The sequence below is a fragment of the Heptranchias perlo genome, unplaced genomic scaffold (assembly GCF_035084215.1).
Source record: "Heptranchias perlo isolate sHepPer1 unplaced genomic scaffold, sHepPer1.hap1 HAP1_SCAFFOLD_47, whole genome shotgun sequence".
Lineage (NCBI taxonomy): Eukaryota > Metazoa > Chordata > Chondrichthyes > Hexanchiformes > Hexanchidae > Heptranchias > Heptranchias perlo.
Window position 1 is genome coordinate 3463188 of NW_027139484.1, and position 24458 is coordinate 3487645.

Below are 24458 nucleotides of genomic sequence, written 5' to 3' on the forward strand. Positions count from 1 at the left end.
ATCCTAACTCGGACCCAGTCCCTTTCTCCCATCACCACGGCCCGCATCCTAACTCGGACCAAGTCCCTTTCTCCCATCACCACGGCCCGCATCCTAACTCGCACCAAGTCCCTTTCTCCCATCACCACGGCCCGCATCCTAACTCGGACCAAGTCCCTTTCTCCCATCACCACGGCCCGCATCCTAACTCGGACCAAGTCCCTTTCTCCCATCACCACGGCCCGCATCCTAACTCGGACCAAGTCCCTTTCTCCCATCACCACGGCCCGCATCCTAACTCGGACCAAGTCCCTTTCTCCCATCACCACGGCCCGCATCCTAACTCGCACCAAGTCCCTTTCTCCCATCACCACGGCCCGCATCCTAACTCGGACCAAGTCCCTTTCTCCCATCACCACGGCCCGCATCCTAACTCGGACCAAGTCCTTTTCTCCCATCACCACGGCCCGCATCCTAACTCGCACCAAGTCCCTTTCTCCCATCACCACGTCCCGCATCCTAACTCGGACCAAGTCCCTTTCTCCATCACCACGGCCCGCATCCTAACTCGGACCAAGTCCCTTTCTCCCATCACCACGGCCCGCATCCTAACTCGGACCAAGTCCCTTTCTCCCATCAACACGGCCCGCATCCTAACTCGGACCAAGTCCCTTTCTCCATCACCACGGCCCGCATCCTAACTCGCACCAAGTCCCTTTCTCCCATCACCACGGTCCGCATCCTAACTCGCACCAAGTCCCTTTCTCCCATCACCACGGCCCGCATCCTAACTCGGACCAAGTCCCTTTCTCCCATTACCACGGCCCGCATCCTAACTCGGACCAAGTCCCTTTCTCCATCACCACGGCCCGCATCCTAACTCGGACCAAGTCCCTTTCTCCCTTCACCACGGCCCGCATCCTAACTCGGACCAAGTCCCTTTCTCCCATCACCACGGTCCGCATCCTAACTCGGACCAAGTTCCTTTCTCCCATCACCACGGCCCGCATCCTAACTCGGACCAAGTCCCTTTCTCCCATCACCACGGCCCGCATCCTAACTCGGACCAAGTCCCTTTCTCCCATCACCACGGCCCGCATCCTAACTCGGACCCAGTCCCTTTCTCCCATCACCACGGCCCGCATCCTAACTCGGACCAAGTCCCTTTCTCCCATCACCACGGCCCGCATCCTAACTCGGACCAAGTCCCTTTCTCCCATCACCACGGCCCGCATCCTAACTCGGACCAAGTCCCTTTCTCCCATCACCACGGCCCGCATCCTAACTCGGACCAAGTCCCTTTCTCCCATCACCACGGCCCGCATCCTAACTCGCACCAAGACCCTTTCTCCCATCACCACGGCCCGCATCCTAACTCGGACCAAGTCCCTTTCTCCCATCACCACGGCCCGCATCCTAACTCGGACCAAGTCCCTTTCTCCCATCACCACGCCCCGCATCCTAACTCGGACCCAGTCCCTTTCTCCCATCACCACGGCCCGCATCCTAACTCGGACCAAGTCCCTTTCTCCCATCACCACGGCCCTCATCCTAACTCAGACCAAGTCCCTTTCTCCCATCACCACGGCCCGCATCCGAACTCGGACCAAGTCCCTTTCTCCCATCACCACGGCCCGCATCCTAACTCGGACCGAGTCCCTTTCTCCCATCACCACGGCCCGCATCCTAACTCGGACCAAGTCCCTTTCTCCCATCACCACGGCCCACATCCTAACTCGGACCAAGTCCCTTTCTCCCATCACCACAGCCCGCATCCTAACTCGGACCAAGTCCCTTTTTCCCATCACCACGGCCCGCATCCTAACTCGGACCAAGTCCCTTTCTCCCATCACCACGGCCCGCATCCTAACTCAGACCAAGTCCCTTTCTCCATCACCACGGCCCGCATCCTAACTCGGACCAAGTCCCTTTCTCCCATCACCACGGCCCGCATCCTAACTCAGACCAAGTCCCTTTCTCCATCACCACGGCCCGCATCCTAACTCGGACCAAGTCCCTTTCTCCCATCACCACGGCCCGCATCCTAACTCGGACCAAGTCCCTTTCTCTCATCACCACGGCCCGCATCCTAACTCGGACCAAGTCCCTTTCTCCCATCACCACGGCCCGCATCCTAACTCGGACCAGGTCCCTTTCTCCCATCACCACTGCCCGCATCCTAACTCGCACCAAGTCCCTTTCTCCCATCACCACGGCCCGCATCCTAACTCGGACCAAGTCCTTTTCTCCCATCACCACGGCCCGCATCCTAACTCGCACCAAGTCCCTTTCTCCCATCACCACGTCCCGCATCCTAACTCGGACCAAGTCCCTTTCTCCATCACCACGGCCCGCATCCTAACTCGGACCAAGTCCCTTTCTCCCATCACCACGGCCCGCATCCTAACTCGGACCAAGTCCCTTTCTCCCATCACCACGGCCCGCATCCTAACTCGGACCAAGTCCCTTTCTCCCATCACCACGGCCCGCATCCTAACTCGGACCAAGTCCCTTTCTCCCATCACCACGGTCCGCATCCTAACTCGCACCAAGTCCCTTTCTCCCATCACCACGGCCCGCATCCTAACTCGGACCAAGTCCCTTTCTCCCATTACCACGGCCCGCATCCTAACTCGCACCAAGTCCCTTTCTCCCATCACCACGGCCCGCATCCTAACTCAGACCAAGTCCCTTTCTCCCATCACCACGGCCCGCATCCTAACTCGGACCAAGTCCCTTTCTCCCATCACCACGGCCCGCATCCTAACTCGGACCAAGTCCCTTTCTCCCATCACCACGGCCCGCATCCTAACTCGCACCAAGACCCTTTCTCCCATCACCACGGCCCGCATCCTAACTCGGACCGAGTCCCTTTCTCCCATCACCACGGCCCGCATCCTAACTCGGACCAAGTCCCTTTCTCCCATCACCACGGCCCGCATCCTAACTCAGACCAAGTCCCTTTCTCCATCACCACGGCCCGCATCCTAACTCGGACCAAGTCCCTTTCTCCCATCACCACGGCCCGCATCCTAACTCAGACCAAGTCCCTTTCTCCATCACCACGGCCCGCATCCTAACTCGGACCAAGTCCCTTTCTCCCATCACCACGGCCCGCATCCTAACTCGGACCAAGTCCCTTTCTCTCATCACCACGGCCCGCATCCTAACTCGGACCAAGTCCCTTTCTCCCATCACCACGGCCCGCATCCTAACTCGGACCAGGTCCCTTTCTCCCATCACCACTGCCCGCATCCTAACTCGCACCAAGTCCCTTTCTCCCATCACCACGGCCCGCATCCTAACTCGGACCAAGTCCTTTTCTCCCATCACCACGGCCCGCATCCTAACTCGCACCAAGTCCCTTTCTCCCATCACCACGTCCCGCATCCTAACTCGGACCAAGTCCCTTTCTCCATCACCACGGCCCGCATCCTAACTCGGACCAAGTCCCTTTCTCCCATCACCACGGCCCGCATCCTAACTCGGACCAAGTCCCTTTCTCCCATCACCACGGCCCGCATCCTAACTCGGACCAAGTCCCTTTCTCCCATCACCACGGCCCGCATCCTAACTCGGACCAAGTCCCTTTCTCCCATCACCACGGTCCGCATCCTAACTCGCACCAAGTCCCTTTCTCCCATCACCACGGCCCGCATCCTAACTCGGACCAAGTCCCTTTCTCCCATTACCACGGCCCGCATCCTAACTCGCACCAAGTCCCTTTCTCCCATCACCACGGCCCGCATCCTAACTCAGACCAAGTCCCTTTCTCCCATCACCACGGCCCGCATCCTAACTCGGACCAAGTCCCTTTCTCCCATCACCACGGCCCGCATCCTAACTCGGACCAAGTCCCTTTCTCCCATCACCACGGCCCGCATCCTAACTCGCACCAAGACCCTTTCTCCCATCACCACGGCCCGCATCCTAACTCGGACCAAGTCCCTTTCTCCCATCACCACGGCCCGCATCCTAACTCGGACCAAGTCCCTTTCTCCATCACCACGGCCCGCATCCTAACTCGGACCAAGTCCCTTTCTCCCATCACCACGGCCCGCATCCTAACTCAGACCAAGTCCCTTTCTCCCATCACCACGGCCCGCATCCTAACTCGGACCAAGTCCCTTTCTCCCATGACCACGGCCCGCATCCTAACTCGCACCAAGTCCCTTTCTCCCATCACCACGGCCCGCATCCTAACTCGGACCAAGTCCCTTTCTCCCATCACCACGGCCCACATCCTAACTCGGACCAAGTCCCTTTCTCCCATCACCACAGCCCGCATCCTAACTCGGACCAAGTCCCTTTTTCCCATCACCACGGCCCGCATCCTAACTCGGACCAAGTCCCTTTCTCCCATCACCACGGCCCGCATCCTAACTCAGACCAAGTCCCTTTCTCCATCACCACGGCCCGCATCCTAACTCGGACCAAGTCCCTTTCTCCCATCACCACGGCCCGCATCCTAACTCAGACCAAGTCCCTTTCTCCATCACCACGGCCCGCATCCTAACTCGGACCAAGTCCCTTTCTCCCATCACCACGGCCCGCATCCTAACTCGCACCAAGTCCCTTTCTCCATCACCACGGCCCGCATCCTAACTCGGACCAAGTCCCTTTCTCCCATCACCACGGCCCGCATCCTAACTCGGACCAGGTCCCTTTCTCCCATCACCACTGCCCGCATCCTAACTCGCGCCAAGTCCCTTTCTCCCATCACCACGGCCCGCATCCTAACTCGGACCAAGTCCCTTTCTCCCATCACCACGGCCCGCATCCTAACTCGCACCAAGTCCCTTTCTCCCATCACCACGTCCCGCATCCTAACTCGGACCAAGTCCCTTTCTCCATCACCACGGCCCGCATCCTAACTCGGACCAAGTCCCTTTCTCCCATCACCACGGCCCGCATCCTAACTCGGACCAAGTCCCTTTCTCCCATCACCACGGCCCGCATCCTAACTCGGACCAAGTCCCTTTCTCCCATCACCACGGCCCGCATCCTAACTCGGACCAATTCCCTTTCTCCCATCACCACGGTCCGCATCCTAACTCGCACCAAGTCCCTTTCTCCCATCACCACGGCCCGCATCCTAACTCGGACCAAGTCCCTTTCTCCCATTACCACGGCCCGCATCCTAACTCGCACCAAGTCCCTTTCTCCCATCACCACGGCCCGCATCCTAACTCAGACCAAGTCCCTTTCTCCCATCACCACGGCCCGCATCCTAACTCGGACCAAGTCCCTTTCTCCCATCACCACGGCCCGCATCCTAACTCGGACCAAGTCCCTTTCTCCCATCACCACGGCCCGCATCCTAACTCGCACCAAGACCCTTTCTCCCATCACCACGGCCCGCATCCTAACTCGGACCAAGTCCCTTTCTCCCATCACCACGGCCCGCATCCTAACTCGGACCAAGTCCCTTTCTCCATCACCACGGCCCGCATCCTAACTCGGACCAAGTCCCTTTCTCCCATCACCACGGCCCGCATCCTAACTCGGACCAAGTCCCTTTCTCCCATCACCACGGCCCGCATCCTAACTCGGACCAAGTCCCTTTCTCCCATTACCACGACCCGCATCCTAACTCGCACCAAGTCCCTTTCTCCCATCACCACGGCCCGCATCCTAAATCAGACCAAGTCCCTTTCTCCCATCACCACGGCCCGCATCCTAACTCGGACCAAGTCCCTTTCTCCATCACCACGGTCCGCATCCTAACTCGGACCAAGCCCCCTTCTCCCATCACCACGGTCCGCATCCTAACTCGGACCAAGTCCCTTTCTCCCATCACCACGGCCCGCATCCTAACTCGCACCAAGTCCCTTTCTCCCATCACCACGGCCCGCATCCTAACTCGGACCAAGTCCCTTTCTCCCATCACCACGGCCCGCATTCTAACTCGGACCAAGTCCCTTTCTCCCATCACCACGGCCCGCATCCTAACTCGGACCAAGTCCCTTTCTCCCATCACCACGGCCCGCATCCTAACTCGGACCAAGTCCCTTTCTCCCATCACCAAGGCCCACATCCTAACTCGGACCAAGTCCCTTTCTCCCATCACCACGGCCCGCATCCTAACTCGCACCCAGTCCCTTTCTCCCATCACCAAGGCCCACATCCTAACTCGGACCAAGTCCCTTTCTCCCATCACCAGTGTTCACTGACCTACATTGGCTCCAGATCCGGAAGTGCCTCGATTTTTAAATACTCATCCTTGTTTTCAAATCCCTCCATGCCCTCGCCTCTCCCCAACTCTGTAACCTCCTCCGTCCCTACAACCCTCCGCGATCTCTGCACTCCTCCAATTCTGGCCTTTTACCCATCACCGATTTAATCAGTTCACCATTGGCGGCCGTGCCTTCTGCTGCCTCGGCCCTCAGCTCTGGAATTCCGTCCCTAAACCTTTCCACCTCTCTACCTCTCTCTCCTTCTTTAAGACGCTCCTTAAAACCTACCTCTTTGAGTCCTCTCCTAATATCTCTTCATGTGGGTCAGTGTCAATTATGTTAGCCAATCGCTCCTGTAAAGCGCGATGGGACGTTTTGCTACGATAAAGGAGCTGTATAAATGCAAGCTGTTGTTGTTCTTGTGTCAGTGTGAAGAGGAGTCTCTGAGAGTGAGTCAATTTGTAAAAGGGTACCAAGAACTGTAGACATTCAGGAAGTCCCCAGACTGTGCCAGCATTTTCCGGGATCTGTGGGAGTGAGTCGATATTTACAGGGTCTGTGGGAGTGATTCAATATTTACAGTGTTACTAGGTAGTTTACACATTTAGACAGTCCACAGGTTGTTTCAGGAAATCAGGAAGCGGATCAATATTTAAAACTATTCAGAGCCTTTCCCATAGTCTGTTTGAATAATTGCGGGGAAATCCATGTGCTGTGCGAATAATTACAATAGAATGCAAGGACGGTGCCATTATTTACAGGTAGATGCAGAGGCTGCCCCAATATTTAAAAGATCCATAGACTTGCCAATATTGATGGGCTATCCAGAGATTGTACCAATATTCGCAAAATGGTCTCCAAACTGACCAATAGAATGGTTCAGTTCCCATCTCTGAGTTTAAACCCAACCCTTGAGAAGAGGGTAGGAACTCTGAAATTAAAGGGTTTCACTCAGAAATAATCTGCAATCTGTGAATGAAGCTGCTCTCCCTTCACATCAGTGCTGTCAGACTGTGGGTCTCATAGATTCTCTTCTTTCAAATGCTTATTAAAATAATATACTGGGCTTTGGGTTTTCCATCTCTGTAATATTTGGTTAATTATTTGTTGTGATATAAACATTGTTGGATTTAGAGTAGTTAACTGGATCTGTTTCTTCAATGACTGTAATTAATGTCAGTCTCCACGGGCCCTATTTGTGTCACAGGAGTGTTTCTCCCTGCTATTAATAAGCGACTACTTTCAAAATGTTATCCCATAGTGTCAGTGGGAGCATCACCTCCAAGGTGGCCTACGGAGCAAGTCATGCTGGATTTATGCGCGTGCATTCCGGACCCCATCTGGGCACATTAGGAGGTCGCATAGCGCCGATACAACGGGCATTTCACGACCCAATTTATAGCCCAGTGAGCTGACACATCGGTGGAGGCTTCACAGTATTGGAAATGCAGTGAAATATATTGAAGTGCTTATAAATACCGGGAGCTGACACACCAGGGGAGGCCTCACAGTGTTGGACACGGAGAGAAATGCAGTGAAGTGTTTATAAACACTGAAAGTTGATACACTGGGGAGGCCTCACAGTGTTGGACACGGAGTGAAATACGCTGAATTTTTATAAACACTGAAAGCTGATAGACCAGGGGAGGCCTCACAGTGTTGGACATGGAGTGAAATACGCTGAATTGTTTATAAACACTGAAAGCTGATGCACCAGGGGAGGCCTCACAGTGTTGGACACGGAGTGAAATAGAGTGAAGTGTTTCTAAACACTTAAAGCTGATAGACCAGGGGAGGCCTCACTGTGTTGGAGACGGAGTGAATTACAGTGAAGTGTTCATAAACACTGAAAGCTGATAGACCAGGGGAGGCCTCACAGTGTTCGACACGGAGTGAAATACAGTGAAGTGTTTATAAAGACAGAAAACTGACACACCAGTGGAGGCCTCAATGTGTAGGACACGGAGGGAAATACGGTGAAGAGTTTATGAACACTGAAAGCTGATAGACCAGGGGAGGCCTCACAGTGTTGGAGACGGAGTGAAATACAGTGAAGTGTTTATAAAGACAGAAAACTGACACATAGTTACTGAGGAAGATCGGAACAGGATTAGGCCATTTAGCCCCTCGAGCCTGTTCCGCCTTTCAATGAGATCATGGTTGATCTGTGACCTAACTTCATACAACTGCCTTATTCACATATCCCTTGATACCGTTGGTTTGCAGAAATCTTTCAATATCAGATTTAAAATTAACAATTGAGCTAGCATCAACTGCCGGTTTATGAAGAGAGTTCCAAACTTCTCCTAACTTTTGCATGTCGAAGTGTTTCCTAACTTCACTCCTGAAAGTACTGGCTCTAATTTTCAGGCTATGTCCCCGAGTCCTAGACTCCTGAACCAGCGGAAATAGTTTCTCTCCATTCAACTGATCAGTTCCCCTTAATACCTTGAAAACTGCGATCGAATCATCCCTTAATCTTCTAAATTCCAGGAAATGCAAGCCTAGTTTTTGGAATCTCTCCTCGTAATTTAACCCTGAGTGTCCAGGTATCATTCTCGTAAATCTGCGCTGCACTCCCAAGGCCAATATATCCTTCCTAAGGTGTGGTACCCAGAACTGAACACAGTACTCCAGGTGTGGTCGAACCAGGGCTTTGTATAGTTGCAGCAAAACTCCTACCCACCAGTATCCTAGTTCTCGAGATATAAAGGCCAGTATTCCATTCGCCTTATTTTGATTATTTTCTGCACCTGTCCATGACATTTTAATGATCTATATAGATGGACCTCGAAATTACTTGTGATTTTGTGATTTCCGTTCCCACTGCTGTTTTACTGCATCACTTACAAAGTGCAATCCTGGTCCCACTGCTGCTGAGACCCTGATCTGTTGTTCTGCCATCTCAAGCCTTCATTTTTCCAACACTCTCGGCACATCACACATTTATATTAGCAGAGCGACGAAATCCCACCTCGAATCAGAGAACCCTTCAGCACAGAATGAGGCCATTCGACCCATCGTGCCTGTGCCAGCTCTTTGAACGAGCTGTCCAATTAGTCCCACTCCCCTGCTCTCTCCCCAGAGGCCTGGAAATATCTCCTTTACGCGAAGGGAAATATATCTAATTCCCTTCTGTGAGTTACCACCTGGGCCAGTGTCAGGAGCGGTGGGGCAGGTCCCAAGCTCGGTCAATGCAGCTCCAGTGGGATTACTGCCCAGAGGGAACTTCCAGCCCTAATTTTCCACTTGGTGGCCCAGTAAATATCAGTAACCGCACTCCAGGCCTCGACCTGCATGTGGGTAAAGTCGCAGGAGGTCTGGCAGTAACAAGAAATGTATCAGTCGACCCTGCTGTGCCGTCACTGTTACAGGATCTGGTCAAATGTTCATACAGTGGAATCCAATCGATTAACCCGCTCGACCAAATGATGACAGTTTCCTGCTGACCATTCCAGCCCATTCCCCAACTATTGCTGCTCAATTACAGCACAGAAGGAGAGAGTTTGGATTGGCCACCGGTGCCCGGTGCAAGCTCACAGTGTGACGCATCCAGTTAAAGGGGCCTCACCCTGAGGTCTCAGGGTGTGACCCATCGATTTAAAGCAGCCTGAGCCTGAGATCTCACGGTGTGACCCTTCCAGTTAAAAGGCCTCACCCTGTCATCTCACGGTGTGACCCGCCCAGTTAAAGGAGCCTCACCCTTTGATCTTACGGTGTGACCCATCCAGTTAAAGAGGCCTCACCCTTTGATCTCACGGTTTGACCTGTCCAGTTAAAGGGGCCTCACCCTCTGATCTCACGGTTTGATCTGTCCAGTTAAAGGAGCCTCACCATCTGATCTCACTGCTTGACCCGTCCTGTTAAAGGGACGAGAGAGAGACAGAGGAAATTGTCCCAGCTCCAGAAAAGCAGGCAGGATCTGCTCCAGCTGCAGTCGATAGGGATCGATGTCGGGGAGGAACTCAGGGAGTTGAAGGGCCAGAAAGTCTCACTCATCACCTCCGAGGCCTCGAAGATCACCTTTCGGTCCAGAGTCCGCTCCGTGGAGCAGGGCGAGAAGAGCTCGCGCTTCTTCTTCCTGAAGCTGCAAAGAGAGATCACTGGTGATCAGCAGCCTGAAGGAGGAAGACGGCTCGGTGATATCTTCACAGACCGACATACTGAGGATCAGCAAGTCCTTTTATGCCGGGCTGTATGACACAAAGCCGAGAGACAGTACGGCCTCCAGTCCTTCATTTCCTCCATATCGGAGGTCTTAGAGGACAGCGAACGCGAGAGCCTGGATCGGCCACTGACCTTGGCAAGCTGACAAAGGTCGTCCGGTCCTTCGAGAAGAATCATAGAATCATAGAATCATAGAAGTTACAACATGGAAACAGGCCCTTCGGCCCAACATGTCCATGTCGCCCAGTTTATACCACTAAGCTAGTCCCAATTGCCTGCACTTGGCCCATATCCCTCGATACCCATCTTCCCCATGTAACTGTCCAAATGCTTTTTAAAAGACAAAATTGTACCCGCCTCTACTACTGCCTCTGGCAGCTCGTTCCAGACACTCACCACCCTTTGAGTGAAAAAATTGCCCCTCTGGATCCTTTTGTATCTCTCCCCTCTCACCTTAAATCTGTGCCCCCTCGTTATAGACTCCCCTACCTTTGGGAAAAGATTTTGACTATCGACCTTATCTATGCCCCTCATTATTTTATAGACTTCTATAAGATCACCCCTTAACCTCCTACTCTCCAGGGAATAAAGTCCCAGTCTGTCTAACCTCTCCCTGTAAGTCAAACCATCAAGTCCCGGTAGCATCCTAGTAAATCTTTTCTGCACTCTTTCTAGTTTAATAATATCCTTTCTATAATAGGGTGACCAGAACTGTACACAGTACTCCAAGTGTGGCCTCACCAATGCCCTGTACAACTTCAACAAGACATCCCAACTCCTGCATTCAATGTTCTGACCAATGAAACCAAGCATGCTGAATGCCTTCTTCACCACCCTATCCACCTGTGACTCCACTTTCAAGGAGCTATGAATCTGTACTCCTAGATCTCTTTGTTCTATAACTCTCCCCAACGCCCTACCATTAACGGAGTAGGTCCTGGCCCGATTCGATCTACCAAAATGCATCACCTCACATTTATCTAAATTAAACTCCATATGCCATTCATCGGCCCACTGGCCCAATTTATCAAGATCCCGTTGCAATCCTAGATAACCTTCTTCACTGTCCACAATGCCACCAATCTTGATGTCATCTGCAAACTTACTAACCATGTCTCCTAAATTCTCATCCAAATCATTAATATAAATAACAAATAACAGCGGACCCAGCACCGATCCCTGAGGCACACCGCTGGACACAGGCATCCAGTTTGAAAAACAACCCTCGACAACCACCCTCTGTCTTCTGTCGTCAAGCCAATTTTGTATCCAATTGGCTACCTCACCTTGGATCCCATGAGATTTAACCTTATGTAACAACCTACCATGCGGTACCTTGTCAAATGCTTTGCTGAAGTCCATGTAGACCACATCTACTGCACAGCCCTCATCTATCTTCTTGGTTACCCCTTCAAAAAACTCAATCAAATTCGTGAGACATGATTTTCCTCTCACAAAACCATGCTGACTGTTCCTAATTAGTCCCTGCCTCTCCAAATGCCTGTAGATTCTGTCCCTCAGAACACCCTCTAACAACTTACCCACTACAGATGTCAGGCTCACTGGTCTGTAGTTCCCAGGCTTTTCCCTGCCGCCCTTCTTAAACAAAGGCACAACATTTGCTACCCTCCAATCTTCAGGCACCTCACCTGTAGCGGTGGATGATTCAAATATCTCTGCTAGGGGACCCGCAATTTCCTCCCTAACCTCCCATAACGTCCTGGGATACATTTCATCAGGTCCCGGAGATTTATCTACCTTGATGCGCGTTAAGACTTCCAGCACCTCCCTCTCTGTAATATGTACACTCCTCAAGACATCACTATTTATTTCCCCAAGTTCCCTAACATCCATGCCTTTCTCAACCGTAAATACCGATGTGAAATATTCATTCAGGATCTCACCCATCTCTTGTGGTTCCGCACATAGATGACCTTGTTGATCCTTAAGAGGCCCTACTCTCTCCCTAGTTACCCTTTTGCCCTTTATGTATTTGTAGAAGCTCTTTGGATTCACCTTTGCCTGATCTGCCAAAGCAATCTCATATCCCCTTTTTGCCCTCCTGATTTCTCTCTTAACTCTACTCCGGCAATCTCTATACTCTTCAAGGGATCCACTTGATCCCAGCTGCCTATGCATGTCATATGCCTCCTTCTTATTTTTGACTAGTGCCTCAATCTCCCGAGTCATCCAAGGTTCCCTACTTCTACCAGCCTTGCCCTTCACTTTATAAGGAATGTGCTTACCCTGAACCCTGGTTAACACACTTTTGAAAGCCTCCCACTTACCAGACGTCCCTTTGCCTGCCAACAGACTCTCCCAATCAACTTCTGAAAGTTCCTGTCTAATACCATCAAAATTGGCCTTTCCCCAATTTAGAATTTTAACTTTTGGGCCAGACCTATCCTTCTCCATAGCTATCTTAAAACTAATGGAATTATGATCACTGGTCCCAAAGTGAAACTCTCGGGAGCGATGGTTTACCGGTTGAGTTGTACTCGACTCTATGGGACTGGATAAACCCAGACGTACTGGATGTGTACGGGGGTATGTTTCTGGCAGGCAGCATGTCAGAGTTCATGAGGAGTGCATCATCATCCTCATCTACAAGCGGAAGGGGGAGAGGAAAGAAATCAGAAATTGATGACCTATTTCCTTGCTAAATGCTGACTATAAGATTCTGTCGAAGCCCATCGCCAATAGGCTCGAGTCTGCTCTGGAGTGGGTGATCCACCTGGATCAGACCTGTAACTGTACCCGGCAGCAAGATCTCTGATAGCCTTGTGCTGCTCAGGGATACAATCGCCAACGTGCAGGACAGAGGGGTGAACACCTGCCTCATCAGCCTGGACCAGGGGAAGGCCTTCGACAGAATATCCCACAGGTACATGATGGACACGCTCTCCAAAATGGGGTTTGGGGAGGGAATCTGCGATTGTATCCGATTGCTCTATATGGACATCCATAGTGCAGTTCCAATTAATGGGCGGGAGTCGGAGAGTTTTCTGAACAGATCTGAAGTCAGGCAGGGCTGTCCTCTCTCCACGGTCTTGTTCATGTGTTGTATCGAGCCATTTGCCCCATCCATTAGGAAGGACAGGTATCGGGGGATGACGATCCCAGGCAGTGGAGGCTCTCAGGTTAAGGCCCCCCTGTACATGGATGACGTCGCCGTCTTTTGCTCCGATCAGCAGTCGGTCCAAGACTGATCGGCATCTGCGAACGTTCCGAGCCTTCATTGGCCTTCATTGCAAGAGGATTTGTGTACAGGAGCAGGGATGTCTTACTGCAGTTTTCCAGGACCTTGGTGAAACCACATCTGGTGTATTGTGTGCAGTTTTGTTCTCCTTATCTGAGGATGGATGTCCTTGCCATGCAGGGAGTGCAATGCAGGTTTACCGGACTGATTCCTGGGATGGCAGGACTGATGCATGAGGAGGGATTGGGCGACTAGACCTATATTCACGAGAGTTTAGAAGAATGAGAGGTGATCTCATCGAAACAGATAAAAGTCTAACAGGACTAGACAGACTAGATGCAGGGAGGATGTTCCCTATGGGTGGGGCGTCCAGAACCTGGGGTAACAGTCTCAGGATACGGGGTACACCATTTAGAACCGAGATGAGAAGAAATTACTTCACTCAGAGGGTGGTGAACCTGTGGAATTCTCGACCACAGAAGGCAGTGGAGGCCAAATGATTAGATGTACTCAAGAAGGAGATAGATATATTTCTTAATGCTAAAGGGATCAAGGGATATCGGGAAAAAGCGGGAACACGATACTGAGTTAGACGATCAGCCATGATCATTTTGAATGGCGGAGCAGGCCTGAAGGGCTGAATGGCCTACTGTGCTCCTATTGTCTATGCTTCAAATGCTGGTCTCGGGGTCCAGAGTGAACCGCAGGAAGGGTGAGGCCATGTTCTATGGTAGGTGGGAGGCCCGATCCTTTGTCCCCTTCATCGTCAGATCCGACGACCTGATGATGCTAGGGATCTGGTTCGGAGGGCCCCAGTCCTCCACCGAGAAATGGGAGGAGCGAGTCGCCAAGGCCAAGCTGAAGCCTGGTATGTTGGGGGGACGATCCCTCTCCATAACCAACAGGAACCTTGTGATAAGGTGTGAGGTACTCACGGTGTTGCTCTGCGTGGCCCAGGTCTGACCCATTCCCCACAGCTCCGTCACCACAGTCATCCGAGCTATCTTCCACTTTGTCTGGAGGTCCAAGGTAGGATGCGTCCACAGGGACACCATGTACAAGGCCCCAGACAAAGTGAGGAGGAGCGTCCCCAAAGCTGCTCTGATCCTGATGGCCACCTTTGTGTGTGGCTGCCTCAGGATGTGTGTAGAGCCCCGGTACACAAACACCAAGTGTCTCTACGTGCTGAGTTTCTAACTGTCAAATACATTGAGAAAACTGGGCCTGGTCATGCTGGCCGAGCAGACACAGGACGTCCCGTCCAGATGGACCGTCCCCCAAAACCTGTCCCAGGTGGAGAAGTTACTGAGGAGGAACCACTTCGACCACAAGGCCGTCAGACAGTCGAACGTTCTGGGGGTCCTGCAGGAAAAGGAGAGGGTGGATCCGATCGGTCAGTTCCCATTTGGCAGAACGTCTCGTCGCCAGAACTGACCAACAAGCACCAGGATGTGGGCTGGATGGTGGTGAGAAGGGCCCTTCCCCTGCAGTCCTTCCAACATGTACGGTACCTCAGCACCACCTCAAGCTGCCTTCAAGGCTGCAACGGGACTGAGACCGTCGTCCGTCTCCTGGTGGACTGGACCTTTACGCAGAAAGTTTGGAGAGAGATGCTTTGGTGTGTGTCCCGGCTGATCCCCAACACCTCGGTAACACAGGACGCTGTGCTCTATGGACTGTTCTCTGGGAGGCACACCGAGACAGATGTCAGCTGCTGCTGGAAGACCATCAACTCGGTGAAGTAGGCCCTTTGGTCCGCCCGAAACCTGCTGGTCTTCCAGCTGAAGGAGCTGTCCACGACTGAGTGTTGCCGACTGGCACACTCCAAGGTCCAGGAGAACGTGCTGCCGGACGCACTGAGGCGCGTTGCGGCCTATGAAAGGGCCCTATGGGGAAAGAGCACCGTGTAAAGCCATCCCACCTTTATTTATACAGAATGTATTATAAGATATGTCCTGTGTATTGTATTGAAATAATGGGATCATCGTGTGTGCGATATGTTTTGTATTGTTTTGAATTGAAATTGCGAACTTTAACCCTGAAATGTATGTATCATTAAATTTATGAAATAAAGTATATTTCGAATATTTAAAAAAAAATTGCTGCTCAATGGCACTCCTTTGAGCAGCGAGAGACCTGTCCGAAAGACTGACAGAAGTCTTTTTTGCCTGAAAGTGAGTGCGGTTTGACGTGTTGTTGCTCAAAGGCACTCCCTGCTGGTGAGCAGAGGCAAATGCTCGAACAAAACAGCTTTCAGGTTTGAGAAAGGAAAAGCGCCAACATTTTAAGCAGTCAGCAGTCTGTAAAGTTAAGAGAGCGGCCTTGAGCTCAATACCGCTTACTCCGAAAGCACGCGCACTATTTTGAGCCAGAATTAAACCAACGATTTAAGAGTGATTTTGCTTTCAAGTTTTAATCTCCAGAAGTTTTCCACACTACCAGCTGAGCTATCGAAGGGAAGCAGCAAAGGTCTCTCTCTTTGGTGATTGTTCACCGTGTGCCTTTTGACACTCCCGGACTCGTGGAGTCGCGTGGGCATGACCGAGACTGACTCGGTACCTGCTCATACCGCAGTGCTGTGAGAGTGTGAGCTCCGGCTTACTCAACACACCTTTGGCCAGTCGAGCAATGGGGAACGTGTCTGACCAAAATTCAGAAGATTGTTGGTTCGATTTCCAACTGGATGGAGAGTTTTTGCAAACTGCCGATTAGTTTATGATTTTACACCTTGCAAACTGTCCTACTTGATAGAGCTGCCTGGATATTTATACATCAAGTGCCTTCTTAGCGCAGTTGGCAGCGCGTCAGTCTCATAATCTGAAGGTCCTGAGTTCAATCCTCAGAGAAGGCATCTTTAAGCTTTTTTTTCCATCTTTGCTCAAGACCAAAATCAAGAATTTTTGCTTCCTGCAGCACACCTGAAGATTTGCTGCCCCTTGACCTCTCTGTACCGTAGCACGCAGTGAAGCTTAAGAAGAGTGAGTTTTTTGAAGGGGTAACCAAGAAGATAGATGAGGGCTGTGCAGTAGACGTGGTCTACATGGACTTCAGCAAAGCATTTTACAAGGTACCGCATGGTAGGTTGTTACATAAGGTTAAATCTCATGGGATCCAAGGTGAGGTAGCCAATTGGATACAAAATTGGCTTGACGACAGAAGACAGAGGGTGGTTGTCGAGGGTTGTTTTTCAAACTGGATGCCTGTGTCCAGCGGTGTGCCTCAGGGATCGGTGCTGGGTCCGCTGTTATTTGTTATTTATATTAATGATTTGGATGAGAATTTAGGAGGCATGGTTAGTAAGTTTGCAGATGACACCAAGATTGGTGGCATTGTGGACAGTGAAGAAGGTTATCTAGGATTGCAACGGGATCTTGATAAATTGGGCCAGTGGGCCGATGAATGGCAGATGGAGTTTAATTTAGATAAATGTGAGGTGATGCATTTTGGTAGATCGAATCGGGCCAGGACCTACTCCGTTAATGGTAGGGCGTTGGGGAGAGTTATAGAACAAAGAGATCTAGGAGTACAGATTCATAGCTCCTTGAAAGTGGAGTCACAGGTGGATAGGGTGGTGAAGAAGGCATTCAGCATGCTTGGTTTCATTGGTCAGAACATTGAATGCAGGAGTTGGGATGTCTTGTTGAAGTTGTACAGGGCATTGGTGAGGCCACACTTGGAGTACTGTGTACAGTTCTGGTCACCCTATTATAGAAAGGATATTATTAAACTAGAAAGAGTGCAGAAAAGATTTACTAGGATGCTACCGGGACTTGATGGTTTGACTTACAGGGAGAGGTTAGACAGACTGGGACTTTATTCCCTGGAGAGTAGGAGGTTAAGGGGTGATCTTATAGAAGTCTATAAAATAATGAGGGGCATAGATAAGGTCGATAGTCAAAATCTTTTCCCAAAGGTAGGGGAGTCCATAACGAGGGGGCACAGATTTAAGGTGAGAGGGGAGAGATACAAAAGGATCCAGAGGGGCAATTTTTTCACTCAAAGGGTGGTGAGTGTCTGGAACGAGCTGCCAGAGGCAGTAGTAGAGGCGGGTACAATTTTGTCTTTTAAAAAGCATTTGGACAGTTACATGGGGAAGATGGGTATCGAGGGATATGGGCCAAGTGCAGGCAATTGGGACTAGCTTAGTGGTATAAACTGGGCGACATGGACATGTTGGGCCGAAGGGCCTGTTTCCATGTTGTAACTTCTATGATTCTATAAGTACATGGACCATGGGCTCGCTGAAAACTGACACCACTTTTGTTTCTGGACAATTGACCCAAGTCAAAAGGTGAGTGGAGAATGCAAGAATCTATCCTGCTATCTCTCACATGTTCAACGAGCACTCGACTTGAATCATAGAAAGATTACAGCACGGAAGGAGGCCATTCTGCCCATCGAGACCACACCAGCTCTATGCAAGAGCAATCCAGCTGGTCCCACTCCACCGCCCCATCGTTTTTCCTGATGTCATCTTTGGTGCTTCTGACAATCACTTTAAATCTATGTCCTCTGGTCCTTCACCCTTCTGCAAATGGGAACGATTTCTCTCTATATACTCTGTCTAAACCCTTCATGGTTTTGAAAATATCTCTCAAATCTCCAGCTTCTCCAGTCTATCCAAGTAACTAAAGTCCCTCATCCCTGGAATTATTTGAGTAAATCTCTTCTGCACCCTCTTTAACGCCTTCATATCTTTCCTAAAGTGCGGCGCCCAGAAGTGGACACAATATTTCAGTTGTGGCTGAACCAGTGTTTTCTAAAGCTTCATCATGACTTCCATACTTTAGTACTCGATGCCTCTATTTATAAAGCCCAGGATCCCGTATGCTTTTTTAACCGCTTTCTCAACCTGGCCTGCCACTTTCAATGATATGTGCACATGTACCCCTAGATTTCTCTGTTCCTGTATCACTGTTAGAGTTGTGGCCTCTTCTTTATATTGCCTCTCCTCATTCTTCCTACCGAAATGCATCAATTCGCATTTTTCTTCGTTAAGTGTCATTTGCCATGTGTCTGCCCATGCAACCAGTCTGTATATATTCTCCTCAACTCTATCACTATCCTCCTCACTGTTCATTACCCTTACAAATTTGGTGTCATCTGCAAAGTTTGAAGTTGTGCCCTGTGCACCCAAGTCCAAGTCATTAATATATATCAAGAAAAACAGTGGTGACAGCACCGACCCCTGGGGAGCACCACTGTCCTCCTCCCTCCAGTCCGAAAAACAACCGTTCACCACGACTCTGTTTCCTGTCCCTTAGCCGATTCTGTATCCATGTTGCTACTGCCCCCTTTATTCACTGCCCTTCACAGTGGTTGTTTCGCACTCTCCTCCAAGCAGTTCCACGATCAGTCGAGAAATCTCGCCTCGGGTTGGCCCCCTCCCTGACGATAATCAATACTTTGCTCCAATCGGTGGTATCGAGCAGAAGCAAGTGAGCAACAGCAGAACGGGAAGCCACAGTCATCGTGAATGATGCTGAGAAGAGCCCGAGCCTGCGGAAGGTAGATGAGATCTCAGGAAAGGAACAGCGGCCCCGAGCTTGAGGGAGCAGCGAGAGCCCTGTCTGTCTGCCTGATCGAAGACATTTTTGCCTGAAAGCGGTTTGAAGTGTTGTTGCGCAAAGGCACTCCCTGCTGGTGAGCAGAGGCAAATGCTCGAACAAAACAGCCGTGTTCTGACAGACACAGAAAGCTTTAAGGTTTGACAAAGGAAAAGTGCTCTCCTGTGCCTCAGCGCCAACATGTTAAGCCGCAGGCTGCCTGTAAAGTTAAGAGAATGGCCTTGAGCTACTTACTCCAAAAGCAAGTTTATTACTTCGAACCAGCAACCTTTGATCTGTTAATTGTACTATAGTCCTCCGCTCTACAAGCTGAGCGATCGAAAGGAAGCAGCTCATGTCTCTCTCTTTGGTGATTGTTCACCGTGCACCTTTTGACACTTCCGGACTCGTGGAATCGCGTGGGCATGACCGAGACTGACTCGGTAACTGCTCATTCTCCAGCGTTGTGGAAGTGTGAGTTACTGCATGCTTTTTGAAAACTGGGCCAATGGAGCAATGGATAACGTGTGGAGGTTCGATTCCCGTTTGATTCGAAAGTTTCTGCGAATTTTTTTTATTACAAAACATACATTACTGCATAAAATTTAAGAATACACAGAGTTAAAACTAAATTTCACAATTTCGAAGCAATACAGTACAATACAGACCGTATCTCACGGTATGAACCGTCCAGTTAAAGGGGCCTCATGCTGTGATCTCACGGTGTGAACCGTCGAGTTCAGGGGGCCTCATCCTGTGATCTCATGCTGTGAACCGTCCAGTTAAAGGGGCCTCACCTTGTGATCTCACGGTGTGATCCATCCAGTTAAAGGGGCCTCAAAGATTATCTTTCGTTCCAGAGTCCGCTCCGTGGAGCAGGACGAGAAGTGCTCGCGCTTCTTCTTCCAGAAGCTGCTCAGGGAGACTTCTGTGATCAGCAGCCTGAAGAAGGAAGAGGGCTCGGTGACGTCTTCACAGACCAACATACTGAGTCCACCCCACCTTGTAATTTGCTAATTTACCTCATGCTCATGCTTTAATATTGCATTTTTTTTGATAAAGATTGGAAAGTTATTTGAAAAATGTGAGTAATGAAGGAGGAGAGACAGAAAGCGATATAGAATCAACAACAGAGCAATAAACAGGTGGAGGGAGAAACAAATATAGAGAGATAGTGAGATAAAGGTCGATAGATAGATAGATAGATAGATCGATAGATATATAGATAGATAGATAGATAGATGGATAGGTAGATAGATGGATAGATAGATGGATAGGTAGATGGATGGATAGATAGGTGGATGGAGAGATTTATAGATAGATAGATAGTTAAACAGATGGATGGATAGATAGATTGATAGAGAGATATATAGATAGATAGATAGATAGATAGATAGATAGATAGATGGATAGATAGATAGATGGATAGTGATATATATATATATAGATAGATAGATGGATAGTGAGATAGAGCAATAGATAGATAGATAGATGGATAGAAAGATTGATAGATGGATGGATAGATAGATAGATGGAAAGAAAGATAGATAGATAGATAGATAGATAGATAGATAGATACATTTAAAGCAGTGGAGAGACAACGATACATACGAATCGGTCGAAGTAGATTTATATTGATTTTTAATAAGGTGAAAAGAACAATGGATATAGTTGAAAGAGGTAAAGAAACATAAAATTAGTAGAAAGAGAGCATGATCGGCAGATTTATAATTAGAGACAGAGGTGGAGATTGGCAGAAGCAGCGATGGAGAAGTGGAGTAAGTTGGAACATTGGGTGGGGGATCGTCGGGGAGTGGGTGCAGGAATCGTCCGTCTTTTTGTGATAGTTTAATTGAAATGTATTGAGTCAATTGAAGATCAATTAGCAATGGGCAGCTACAAATTGCCCGGTACAAACTCAAATAACCCTCGCCACAATAAAGCTATGCTGGTAAACAAACAACTCCATTTAAACCCAAACTGAACTGCAACACATCAGCAAAGATTACTTGAAAGGCATCTGGTGATGAGCTTGAGACGAAATGTACAGGGGATGTTGTACTGAATTAGGCCGACCATGGAAGGCCCTGCGGTGATATTACAGACCACGTGTTTCTCTGTTCCAATGTTGAGAAAAGACTCGAAATTAATTGAATACAACTGCAGTTCCTGAACGGGACTTCCTCCTGCAGCTTAATATCCTCTTAACAGATTCGCCACCTGTCAAGGTCAACCTGCTTGTCCTGTTCGGACTTTGACATTTCAGTTAATGATTAATTTTGAGGTACTGTATTCGTTTGAGGTGCTGGATTAGTTTGAGGAACACTATTAGTTTGAGGTGCTGTATTTGTTTGAGGAACACTATTAGTTTGAGGTGCTGTATTTGTTTGAGGAACATTATTAGTTTGAGGTGCTGTATTAGTTTGAGGAACACTATTAGTTTGAGTTGCTCTATTGTTTGAGGAACACTATTAGTTTGAGGTGCTGTATTTGTTTGAGGAACACGATTAGTTTGAGGTGCTGTATTTGTTTGAGGTACTTTATTAATTCGAGATACAGTATTATTTTGAGGTACTGTATTAGCTTGGTGTGCTGTATTTGTTTGAGGTATTGTATTAATTCGAGATACTGTATTAGCTTGAGGTACTGTATTAGTTTGAGGTACTGTATTTGTTTGAGGTACTGTATTTGTTTGAGGCACTGAGTTAGTTTGAAGTGCTGTGTTAGTTTAAGATGCTGTACTAATTTGAGGTAATATATTAGTTTGGGGTACTGTATTAGCTTGAGGTGCTATATCAGTTTGAGCTGCTGTATCAGTTTGAGATGCTGTATTAGTTTGAGTTGTTCTATTAGTGTGAGGTGTTGTATTAGTGTGAGGTGTTGTATTAGTGTGAGGTGTTGTATTAGTGTGAGGTGTTGTATTAGTGTGAGGTGCTGTATTAGTGTGAGGTGCTGTATTAGTGTGAGGTGCTGTATTAGTGTGAGGTGTTGTATTAGTGTGAGGTGTTGTATTAGTGTGAGGTGTTGTATTAGTGTGAGGTGCTGTATTAGTGTGAGGTGTCGTATTAGTGTGAGGTGCGGTATTAGTGTGAGGTGCTGTATTAGTGTGAGGTGCTGTATTAGTGTGAGGTGTTGTATTAGTGTGAGGTGCTGTATTAGTGTGAGGTGTTGTATTAGTGTGAGGTGCTGTATTAGTGTGAGGTGCTGTATTAGTGTGAGGTGTTGTATTAGTGTGAGGTGTTGTATTAGTGTGAGGTGTTGTGTTAGTGTGAGGTGTTGTATTAGTGTGAGGTGTTGTATTAGTGTGAGGTGCTGTATTAGTGTGAGGTGTTGTATTAGTGTGAGGTGCTGTATTAGTGTGAGGTGCTGTATTAGTGTGAGGTGTTGTATTAGTGTGAGGTGTTGTATTAGTGTGAGGTGTTGTATTAGTGTGAGGTGCTGTATTAGTGTGAGGTGCTGTATTAGTGTGAGGTGCTGTATTAGTGTGAGGTGTTGTATTAGTGTGAGGTGCTGTATTAGTGTGAGGTGTTCTATTAGTGTGAGGTGTTGTATTAGTGTGAGGTGCTGTATTAGTGTGAGGTGTTGTAGTTGTTTGTGGTGTTATATTATTTTCAGAATCTGTGTCAGTTGGAGGTGCTGTGTTAGATTAAGGTGTTGTATTCGTTTGAGGTACTGTATTAGTTTGAGGCACTGTATTAATTTGAGGCACTTTATGAGTTTGAGATACTGTATTAGATTGAGATGCTGTATCAGTTTGTGGTATTCTATTAGTTTCAGGTTCTGTATCGGTTTGAGGTACTGTATTAGTGTGAGGTATTTATTAGTTTGAGATGATGTATTAGTTTGAGGTATTATATTAGTTTCAGATTCTTTATCGTTTGAGGTACTTTATTAGTTTGAGCCACTGAATTGGATTAAGATGCTGTATTAGTTTGAGGTATTATATAAGTTTCAGGTTCTGTATCGGTTTGTATTAGTTTAAGGTGTTGTATTTGTTTGAGGTACTGTATCAGTATGAGATGATGTATTAGCTTGAGGTATTATATTAGTTTCAGAATCTCTATACGTTTGAGGTACTGTATTAGTTTGAGGTACTGTATTAGTTTGAGAAACTTGATCAATTTGAGGTGTTATATTAGTTTGGGGTATCTGTATTGTAAGGAAAGAGTTAATCTTTATATTGAAGTAATACAAACCTTTAGCTTTTGCCTCTTAAGTAAGGAAGTATAAATCTCTGTTGGGAGAATGAAACTACAATCATAAGACAGATTTGCTTCATTTTATATGCATGTATATGTTTAATATTGAGACGAGTAGATTCTGAAGTCCAGAAACTCTTGGATTGCAGCTGATATCATAATACTCGTAAGTTTAATTATCCTTTTGATACAAACAATTCTCTGACAATCATAACAAGGCCTTTAAATCATTCAGAGCTGGTGTGTATGTGTTTCAGACAACATTGTGTGCTATTCGTCTTACCAGCTTCACAGGGAAGCAAGAGAGGTGTGACATCTGTACGATTGCTCCGTATAATTCCATACTGACGCAGCGGGAAAGGGCTGTACTGGTGAGAGATAAACACCATTCTGCTTTTTGGTCAATGGGCAAGGCCATATGTTTTAACTAACAAGTTCAAAAGTTATAGTTATAATTAATGCCTAAAGCAGAACACGTGGCTGTGTGGAATGAGCCTGTTTGCAACATAAGGCGACATATAGTGGAGGAGTGTAGTTCGGTGATGAGGGAAGTGATACTCTGATAACATAGAAAATGCTGGAAACCCTCAGCAGGTCAGGCAACATCTGTGGAGAGAGTAACAGAGTTAATGTTTCAGGTCAATGTCCTTTCATCAGAACCAAGTTGGGCAGTTGTGTTAGGTAATAGTATGAAACATAGGAATTGTTTCACTCATGTGAGGTGATTTGGGTACTTTTCTGTCTTTGGACGTTCAAGATCAAAAGTAAAATAAGGGCTCGTCCGGGATCTCTCACATATTTGGACAAACAACCCCGAAGCGAGAATCATAACCCTGGACCAACATGCCCATTGGCAAAAGCCAATGCACTCAAAAGCCAGCCATCGTAAAACCCCTTTTGGTGGCTATCCTTGATATGCAATTATGAGGACAGGTTTCATAGACCAGACTTGCATTCCCTTGAGTATAGAATATTAAGGGGTGATCTAATTGAGGTGTTTAAGATGATTAAAGGATTTGACAGGGCAGATAGAGACTATTTTCTCTGGTGGGGAAAGTCCAGAACAAGGGGGCGTAACCTTAAAATTAGAGCTCGGCTGTTCAGGGGTGATGTCAGGAAACATTTCTTCACACAAAGGGGAGTGGAAATCTGGAACACTCACCCCCAAAAAGCTGTTGAGGCCGGGGGTCAA

The 24458-nt window shown here is 48.7% G+C and overlaps 1 non-coding gene across 1 annotated transcript; it reads left to right on the forward strand.

Annotated features, from left to right (window-relative positions):
* Nucleotides 1-16299: 16299 nt before the first annotated feature.
* Nucleotides 16300-16372, forward strand: trnam-cau (transfer RNA methionine (anticodon CAU)). The gene has a single exon. It is a non-coding gene; the product is annotated as a tRNA-Met (tRNA).
* The last annotated feature ends 8086 nt before the right edge of the window (nt 16373-24458 follow it).